The sequence below is a fragment of the Chiloscyllium plagiosum genome, chromosome 5 (assembly GCF_004010195.1).
Source record: "Chiloscyllium plagiosum isolate BGI_BamShark_2017 chromosome 5, ASM401019v2, whole genome shotgun sequence".
Classification (NCBI taxonomy): Eukaryota; Metazoa; Chordata; class Chondrichthyes; order Orectolobiformes; family Hemiscylliidae; genus Chiloscyllium; species Chiloscyllium plagiosum.
The window spans coordinates 93,407,081-93,417,474 of NC_057714.1; the positions used below are offsets into that span (position 1 = coordinate 93,407,081).

At 41.4% G+C, this 10,394-nt stretch overlaps 1 long non-coding RNA gene across 3 annotated transcripts in view; it reads left to right on the plus strand.

The window, feature by feature from the left end:
* LOC122550314 overlaps window positions 1-8,399 on the plus strand; it is a 45,518-nt gene extending 37,119 nt beyond the window's left edge. For 2 of the 3 annotated variants that reach the window (XR_006311816.1, XR_006311818.1), the window contains exons 2-3: window positions 6,596-6,844; window positions 8,258-8,399. This is a non-coding gene — a long non-coding RNA (uncharacterized LOC122550314). Of the gene's footprint in view, window positions 1-6,201; window positions 6,352-6,595; window positions 6,845-8,257 lie in introns of those variants that run through there. The other variant, XR_006311817.1, reaches the window with a different exon arrangement.
* Window positions 8,400-10,394: the final 1,995 nt, after the last annotated feature.

A 10,394-nucleotide genomic window follows, 5' to 3' on the forward strand; every position in this document is an offset into this window, starting at 1 on the left:
GTGAGTCGCTATTAATTGCTCTCTGAATCAGTCCTAGCAACCCACTCAGTTCAAGGGTAATTAGGGATGGACAACAAAGCTGGCCTTGCTAGTGATGTCCACATCCCATAAAATAATAAACAGTTAAAGTTAAATATTCCTCTGAACTGATTTTCTTCACTATTTCTAATCTTCAAATATATCATACTATAAATTCTTTCCTCACATCCACACTACATTGAAGTTAAAAATGAAAATATATTCTCAACCTTTCCTGTGATAGCTAAACTGTGGCATTCGAGACAATTGGCCTTTGCTTTACTTAGACAAGTATCAGGCATTTTGAAATTTGGTTTTGATCATTCCTGAATTACCGTACAGTCCCTATTCTCAATCTTGCTATCATTGTGTACTCTACGTATTTCACCTTGGCTTTTGAACTTAGAAGGTAAAGTGTTCCAAAGAAGAGTCACCGGACTCGAAATATTAACTCTCCACAGATGCTGCCAGATCAGCTGAGATACTCCCGCATATTGAATTTATATAGCCCTTTTCACCATCTCGGGACTCTCACAGAGATTTTTCCAGTCAATTAAATACTTTTGAAGAGTGATTACTTTTGTCACATAAAAAAACACAGCAGCCTATTTATTGCAGCCAGGATAGCAATCAGTTAGCTCAGTTGGCTAGACAGCTGATTTGCAAAGCACAGCAATCCCACCTCACTCTCTGTGTGGAGTTTGCACATTTTTCCCGTGTCTGCGTGGGTTTCCTCCGGGTGCTCTGGCTTCCTCCCACAATCCAAAAATGTGCAGGTTAGGTGAATTGGCCATGCTAAATTGCCCATAGTGTTAGGTGAAGGGGTAAATGTAGGGGAATGGGTCTGGGTGGGTTGTGCTTCGGCGGGTCGGTGTGGACTTGTTGGGCCGAAGGGCCTGTTTCCACACTGGAAGTAATCTAATATAATCTAATCAAACAGTATGGGTTCAGTTCCTCTGTAGTGAAGATTGCTGCAAAAGCTTCAGCTTTACCTTTTGCACTTGCGTGCTTGACTCCCCCATTAGTAAGGATCGGGATGTTTGTCACAACTCTTCTTCCAGTGAGTTGTTTAATTGTCCACCACCATTCAGGACTGGATGGAAAGAACTAGAGAGCTTAGGTCTGATCCGTTGATTGTGGACAGACTTAGCGCTGTCTTTCACTTGCTGCTTATACTGTTTTGAGTGTGGAACACATCCAGCATCGTAGCTTCATCAGGTTGACACCTTATTTTTGAGTATGCATGGTGCTGCTCATTGTATGCTCTCTTACACTCTCTTATGTATATATAGAATCCCTGTAGTGAGGAAACAGGCCATTCAGCTCAACAAGTCCACACCAACCATCCAGAAGTATCCCACCCAGACCCATCCCCATACCCCTACCCTATCCCTGTGACCCTACATTTCCCATGGCTAACACACCTAACCCACACATCCCTGAACACTATGGGTAATATAGCATGGCCAGTCCACCAAACCTGCATATCTTTGGATTGTGGGAGGAAACTGGAGCACCTTGTGGAAACCAATGCAGAAACAGGGAGAACATGGAAACTCCACACACACAGTCACCTGAAGCTGGAATCGAACCCCTGGTCTCTGGTGCTGAGACGCAGCGATGCTAACCACTGAGCCACTGTGCCATTGAACCCTGGCTTGATGATCATGATTGAGTGGGAGATATGCCAGGCCATGAGTTTACAGATTGCGCAGGAGTACAATTCTGCTGTTGTTGACTGTCCACTGTCTCTTATAGATACCCAGTCTTGAGTTGCTCGAACTGTTTCACATTTAGCATGATGATTGTGTCACACAACATGATAGAAGGTAATCTCAATGTGAGGGTAGGATTTTGTCTCCGCAAGGACTGTACGGCAGTCAGTCTTAGCAACACTGTCATGGACAGATGCATCTGCAGTATGCAGGTTAGTGATTGATTGCCAGTCTAACTGTTACATCCTTTAGGACTCAACCAGCTCGATCGGTAGTGCTGTTGCCAAGGGTGTTATTCTTGGTGATAAACACTGAGGTCACCAAGCCAAAGTTCATTCTTCAACTTCCCATCCTTAATGCTTCTTCCAAGTGGTGTTCAACATGAAGGGGTAGATGCATCAGCCAAGAGGTGGAGGAGAGGAAGGGTTTTTAAAAAATCATTCATGGGATGAGCGCATTGTTTGCTAGGCCAGCATTTATTACCCATCCCTAATTGCCCAGAAGTGAGTAAGCCACATTGCTCTGGATCTGAAATCAGATGCGGGTCAGACGAGGTAAGGATGATAGATTTCCTTCCCTAAAAGACATTAGTGAACCAGACTGATTTTTTCCTGACAATTGGAAATGGATTCGTGGTTACCATTGGACTATTAATTCCAGAATTTTATTAAATTCAAATTCCACTATCTGCAGTGGTAGGATTTGAACCCTGCCCCCCGCCCCCCCCCGAATGTAATCGGGGTCTCTGTATTAACAGTCCAGTAATAATACCATTAGGTCAACACCTCCCCCTAAGTGTAGTAATTAGCATGAAGCTTCATGACAGCAATTGACTTGATGCCATGAGATTTTGAGGCTCAGAGTCAATGCTGAAGACTCCCAGAATAAGTTCCTTCTGATCACATTTTAATGAGCGACCCCTTCTGCTAGGTCTGTCTTTCCAGTGAGTCAGTACATACCCAGGAAAGTGATGGTACTATGTGGGACATTTTGTGCAAGCTACAGTTTTGTGAATGTGACTATGTCAGGCTATTGCTTTTGGGTCAGCAGGACAATTCTCCCAATTTTGACATGAGATGCTACACCAGATGTTGGCAAAGACTTTTGCAGAGTCAACAGGGTTGAGTTTGCTTTTGTTGGTGCTTTAATGAATGTCAAGTGCTCTTCCAATTTCATTCAATTTTTGAGACATCTGTTTTCTCAAATGAATGGCTTGCAAGGCCTTGGCTGATGGCAGTAAAGAGTCAACCAAATTCAAATTGAGGCCAACCTAGGTAAGGGCAGCAGTCTTACTTACTTAAAGGGTATTATTGAAACAGATGGGTTAACATGACAGTTCATTAGATTCCTTACAGTGTGGAAACAGGCTCTTCAGCCCAACAAGTCCATACCGACCCTCCGAAGAGCAACCCAACCAGACCCATTGCCCTATACCTAACACTATGGGCAATTTAGCATGGCCAATTCACCTAACCTGCACATCTTTGGACTGTGGGAGGAAACTGGAGCACCCGGAGGAAATCCACGCAGATACAGGGAGAATGTGCAAACTCCACACAGACAGTTGCCCGAGGCGGGAATTGAACACAGGTCCCTGGCACTGTGAGGCAGCAGTGCCAACCACTGAGCCACTGTGCCACCCATAGTTGACAGTAGTTTCCTGGTTGCCATTAGACATGAAGAGTGGAACAGCAATGGCAGAGGTTTCTGAGAGTGATTCAGGAGACACAGCAAAAATTCATCCCTAAGAAACATGGTAGAGGGAGGATGAGGTAAGCATGGCTAACTAGGGAAATCAGGGATAGCATACAAGCAAAAGAGAAAGAATGTAATTTGGTGAAGGGCAATGTGAAACGAGAGGATTAGTAAGCTTACAAAGACCAACAGAGGTCAACAAGAGAAGAAATAAGGAGGGAAAAGATTAAATATCAGTGTAAACTAGCCAGTAATATAAAGGAAGACTGTAGGAGTTTCCTTAGATATATCAAGATCAAAAGAGAAAAAAGTGCACATTGGACTGCTGGAGAGATAGTAATGGGGAACAAGGAATTGAATAATTACTTCATGTCAGTCTTCACAGTGAAAAACACGAGTAATACCCCAAAGATTCAAGAGATTGAGGGGGCAGAGTGAATATGTGGCCATCACCAAGGAGAAGGTGCGAGAAAAACTGAATGGCCAGTGTGTGGATAAATAACCTGGACCAGATGGATTACACTCCAGCGCTCTACAGGAGTTGGGTGAAGAGATAGTGGGGGCATTAGTGGTGATTTTTCAGGAATCGCTAGAGTCAGTAAGGGTACCAGAGGAATGGAACATCGCGAACCTGATACCCTGTTTAAAAAGGGAGTAAGGTTAAAGACAGAAAGTTACGGGCCCAATTAGTCTAACCTTGGTAGTGGGTAAGATTTTAGAATCCATTGTGAAGGATGAGATTTCTGAATACTTGGAAATGTATGGTAAAATAAGGTCAAGCCTGACAAATCTGCTGGAATTAAGGGCTACGGGGAGAATGCGGGTAAGTGGAGTTGAAATGCCCATCAGCCATGATTGAATGGTGGAGTGGACTCGATGGGCCGAATGGCCTTACTTCCGCTTCTATGTCTTATGGTCTTATGGTCTAATTCTTTAAGGAAATAATGAACAGGTTAGACCAAGGAGAGCCAATGGAATGTTATCGACCTGGACTTCAAGAAGACTATTGACAAAGTGCCTTACGAGAGGCTGCTGAGCAAGATAAGGGCCCATGGTGTTAGAGGCAAGCTTGGCTGTCTGGCAGAAAGCAGAGAGTGGAGATAAAGGGCCCTTCTCAGGATGGCAGCTGGTGACAAGTGGTGTTCCGCAAGGGTCAGTGTTGGGACCACAACTTCTCACTTTATACATTAACGATTGAGATGAAGGAACTGAGGGCATTCTGGCTAGTTTTGCAGACAATACAAAGATAGGTTGAGGGACAAGTAATATTGAGGAGGCGGGGATGCTGCAGAAGGATTTGGACATATTAGGAGAGTGGACAAAAAAGTGGCAGATGGAGTACAACATGGGAAACAGTAAGGTCATGCACTTTAGTAGGAAGAATAGAAGCATGGACTATTTTCTAAATGGGGAGAAAATTCAGAAGTCTGAAATGCAAAAGATTTGGGAGTCTTAGTCCAGAATTTTCTCAGGGTAAACTTGCAGGTTGAGTCAGTCATAGAATCATAGAGATGTACGTCATGGAAACAGGCCCTTCAGCCAACTCATCTGTGCTGACCAGGTATCCTAAATTAATCTAGTTCCATTTGCCAGCACTTGGCCCATATCCCTCTAAACCCTTCTTGAGTATAGGATTGGTAGTTTATGTTGTGGCTGTATTGGTTAGGCCACTTTTGAAATACTACATTCAGTTCTGGTATCCCTGCTATAGGAAAGATGTTGTGAAACTTGAAAAGGTTCAGAAAAGATTTGCAAGGATATTGGAGGGTTTAGGTTATAGGGAGAGTCTGAATAGGTTGGGGCTATTTTTCCTGGAGTGTCAAAGGTTGAGGATGACTCAAAAGGTTTATAAAATCATGAGGGGCATGGATAGGGTGAATAGACAAGGTCTTTTCCCTGGGGTGGGTGAGTCCAAAACTAGAGGAGCATATGTTTAGTGTGAGAGGAAAAAAATGTAAAAGGGTCTTAAGGGACAACTTTTTCACTGAGAGGGTGGTGGGTGTGGCAAATGCAATGTTGAATTTATTTTGAAAGGACTTGAATTTAAAAGCAGGGATGTACTTCTGAGGCTCTATAAGGTTCTGGTCAGGCCATATTTGGAACATGTGGAGTGTGTTTGGAGGAAGTTCACAAGAATGGTCCCAGGACTGGAAACCTAAACAAATGAGGAACGTTTGTGGAGTCTGGGTTTATGTTCAATGACAGTATTAATACACCATTTGCAACACTCCAGAGGATCAATAAAACTGAAACTTAGGGAGAATCTCCAAGACCCAGAGGTTTTTCTTTAAAGGTAATGTGTCATTTAGTCTTCCAAAGATGAAACCCAGATATTTGATAAAGTCGTATAATCACTGACATGTTTATTAGGAAGATAAGAAGTAGGAAAGTAACACCATTTGTGTTGGGTTTGGAATGGTCAAAGTGAGATTACATGTTTGCCTGTCCTTGTCAGCTCAGTACAGTCCAGACATAGTTGAATATCTTAATTGGAAGATTAAACTAAAATGTCTATGTTTGATACTTATAATCAGTATAAACACCACATGTCATGGTGGTAGCATTACATAAATCTGCCTTTATCTTTACACTTTCAGAATAAACCTACAGTTTGGCAAGTTGTGTTCAAAAGAATTTAAGAGATTCAATCTTTCCATTACATTACTCATTATTGAAACCCCCACACCCCCAGTCCTTTATTTGAATCTTTTGTTTGTTCACTTAACTAATGCAAATTCTGTCACGAAGGGTGGGTTTTACACAGGAAGCACAAGTGAATATTGATACTGTGTACATTTAACTCACCGTGGGAAAAGGAAATGTCATGGCAACCAGAGGACGAACTAAGCCAGTGCTGAGCACACTGACCACAATGATTAGTAACAGCAGAGAAAAGATTGCAATAAAAAGAATGGAGAGGAAGGTGAGTAATGTAATGACAAAACTGATGTTAAGTCTCAGTTCCAGTTCCTTTTGAAAGAAAAAGATTGGGAATTAGATCATCCACTGTTCTAGATACTGTTTCTTTCCTTCTCACAATGATACCCTCTCCTAACAAAACTCCTAATCTTAATAAACACTGATACAGAAGGACAAATATCCTAGTGTTTCATGTACGTATTAAAAAAATATGGAAATTGCAGTTGAAGTTTTGTTTTCTTATCCAGAACACAAATATATGAAGGAATCAATATCATATTTCTATTTATCCATGGACATGAATTTTTGTGGAGTCTTTAAAAACATCAGAAACTGCAGACTTTCAAAAAGAAGGATGTCCAGCCGACTGCAATTGGCCGACACAATGTTTATTGTCCTGGCTGCCCACATTCTGAATGGAGCTACAATATGCTGCACGTCCCTTGCTTTGACGAACAAATTCAGCCTATCAGCATGAGTATGAATGCTTAGCAGAGGTAAAATACTTGTCTACTCTTCCCAATTAATTTTGTGCTAATCAGATTTACATTCCTGAAACGAGATAATGTAGGCAATTTCAGTGCCAGTTAACACACACTGTAATAATCACGTTGGCAGAGAGAGTGTGCAATAACTTATGGTTTTTAAAAGTAACCTTTTTATTTGACTGTAACTCCAATTGCGACAAATATTGGAACAATAGTATTAATCAATTCCCTTGACAATATGTATTTAGTCAGTATGCTTTTGTTTATTTATATTTCTTTCCCAAAGCTTGGATAAAAATAGGATTTAAGGAATTTATAAGTTTTTGCTAAAAATATCACAAAAAGAACTATAAGGGGAAGGAAATTTATATTTCATGTTGTTTATTAATCTGGTTGGTATCTTATGAATGTATTTAAAAGCTTAAATAATTTACAAGAATAGTGAGTGCTTTGTTCAGTTCTACAACTACTGATAATATCAAATACTGCACCATCCTGGAGAAAGAGACATATTTGTAATGTTGATTAAAACAAAATCATTCAGTGAATCCATGACCTATTTTGAATTGTGGATGTCTGGGTTTCGTAAGCAAGCTTTCAGGAATTCAGCTGAAGTCTTTTGACTCTGTGCCTAAGTCTGTAAAAGGCTATGTGTACTTCTACTTGACCTTGACATTAAAGTACAATTTTATTTTAAGGTGAAATCTGTGTGGGATATAAATGTCTTAATCCTTAAGGGCCCATGTTTATATATGAGAAGAAAGCAAAAAACCTCTTATCATAAAGAAAATGTCACTTCTCCATTTCTGTTGCTTTACTGTTAGATTTGACAGAAATCAGTGCGCAAAAAAAAGATACGACTAAATGAAAAAGTGCCCAGTTGAAAGCAGTATTGTTGACCTGTTCTCCATAAGGAAAACAAAATCTATATCTATTTTTAGGAACAAATTCACTTGAGATCCATAAATTAAAGTCTACTTTTATTTCCTTGATTTTTATATGTGTGCCACTGTAATAGACTTAGTTTTACTTAATCCATTCCAGATTGTAATAGTACACTGAGTAAAAAGAACATTCTCCTCATTTCCTCTCCATTTCTTTTCCCAATTAATTTAAATCATCATTTTCTGGTTATTGACCATGTGCGCATTTACTGAGCAGGAAGTTGTAAATACATAATTGCTCTAAACTTATACTCTGGACTGAGAGTAATAGACAAAACCATTAGCTGCCTAACCGAAAGTGTGTACCATTCACAAGATGCACTGCAGCAACTCGCCAAGGCTCCTTGGAGAGCACCCTGCAAGCTTGCAAGCTCTACTATCCAAAAGAACGACAGCACGTGTTATATGGGAACACCATCACCTTCAATTTCAACTCTAAGTCATCCTGACATTTTTTTTATCATTCTTTCACTTGCAGAATCAAAATCCTTGAACTCCTTTTCTAACAGCACTGTGGTTATTCCAACAACACTTGGACTTCATTGATTCAAGTAGACAGCATGCCACCATCTTCTGAAGGACAATTAGAGATGTGCAATAAATATTGACCCAGCCACGTCCATGCGTGAATAAAACAAATGCTATCATTATCTCTTTCAAACAGAGAATCAGTTTGAAACCATGTAAAGGTAAAGTTAACCACAGATCCAGAGGGCCATAGGCTGCTCTGTCATTAGAATAGCGTGGTGCTGGAAAAGCACAGCAGTTCAGGCAGCATCCGAGGAGCAGTAAAATCGACGTTTCGGGCAAAAGCCCTTCATCAGGAATACAGGCAGAGAGACTGAAGGGTGGAGAGATAAGTGAGAGGAGGGTGGGGAGAAAGTAGCATAGAGTACAATAGGTGAGTGGGGGAGGAGATGAAGGTGATAGATTAAGAGCTTCAGGGCAGAGGAAATGACCTGGGGGTTGCAGTGGGAGAGGGACTCCCTGAGATCCTTGTAGAGAGAGGAGGAAAACTTCTTCAAGGCTGGCATCCTTGCAAGAGGATTCGCAGTAGGGTTAAAATCAACTAGCTCTCTCATTAGATAGAGATGACTGGTGGTGAGGTTAATCTGAGGGTCACCATGCCTCAGGTGAGGGGCAAAATCGAGAAGATAGAATCTTTAAAACAACATTCCAATACCATGGAGCTGTGTATTGAAGACGATGCATTGCCAAATGTATTCTGAACACTTGAATAATGTGTTGGTCCCTGTGAAAGAATTATTTAATTAATTAAGAACCGTATCTTTTTTGGTTGCCTGGATCAAATGGAAGGCAATCATATAATTACCAATGAGCTGATTGATGTTCCTGAGTTCCTTTCTTGGTGCATGACTATAAACAGTGTGGGCTATATAAAAGCTCAAGGGAGCTAATTTCTCACATAGAAAAATGCATGGTGCAAACTGTTTCATGCACTAAATGCAAAGAATCCTTAACTTGTGTTTTGGAAGAAACAGCAAAGATGAATTTTGGCTCACAACAGGCAACCAGTAAATGGAGAATGTTCACTTTCAAAATTCTCACCTAGTTTCATTCTTGCTATCTCTGAAATCTCTAATAGTTTTACAACATGGGGATTTCTGTGTTCCTACAAACCTGGCCTGAAGCATATCCCCAATTTTTGATGCTCCATCATTGGTGGTTGTGCCTGTCCTGTCTCGGTCCTAAATTCTGAACTTCCAAGATGAAAAGCTTCAACTTCATATCTCTTTTTTAGCAACACTCACTTGAAAGGTGTTATAAAAAAGCAAGTGTACTGCTGGCAAATTATACGTTTTATACCAGTGCTCAGGGGCAACATGACATTTAAGGAGGAAACTCCCTATTATCCTGCTTTTACACAGAAATAACTGAGAGTTAGAGGCTGAGATGGAGGGAGATGCTGTCATGAGGACAGGGAGGAAGAGAGGAGTCTTGAATGGTCAGAGTATTTCCATAGGTTTACCAGAAGCTCAGGATTTATTCATTCATTTTCAGCCCTTGTAATGTCTAGAATTAGAATAAGAATTAGAATATCCTTTATTGTCATGAGTACTCAAGTACAGATGAAAAGTAAAAAGTTTACAATGTCACCCATTATGGCACCATCTTTGTTCCAAAGTACCGAGGTACACATTTTGGACAAAAAATACAGAAATAAAGGGAAAAGGGAAGGAAACAAAGGGACATGCAGTTGTTCATAATATAAACTAGAAAAATGAGAATAAAGTTAAAAAGATAAGCATTACAGCCTTTCCATCAAGGGCCTGCAGTAAATCAGTGCAGGGGACTTCCAACATGGTCTGCCTGAGCTCACAAGCTGCTGACCGTCCTCACTGGTCCCCAGTCCAACAACCATCCCCGTTCTGCACAGACCCCCATCCCCTGACCATCCTCGCTCCGCCCAGACCACCATCCCACTGACCATCCTCGCTCCACTCAGACCCCCATCCCCAGACCATCCTCGCTCCGCCCAGACCACCATCCCCTGACCATCCTCGCTCCGCACAGACCCCAATCCCCTGACCATCCTCGCTCCGCACAGACCCCCATCCCCCTGACCATCCTCGCTCCGCCCAGACCACCATCCC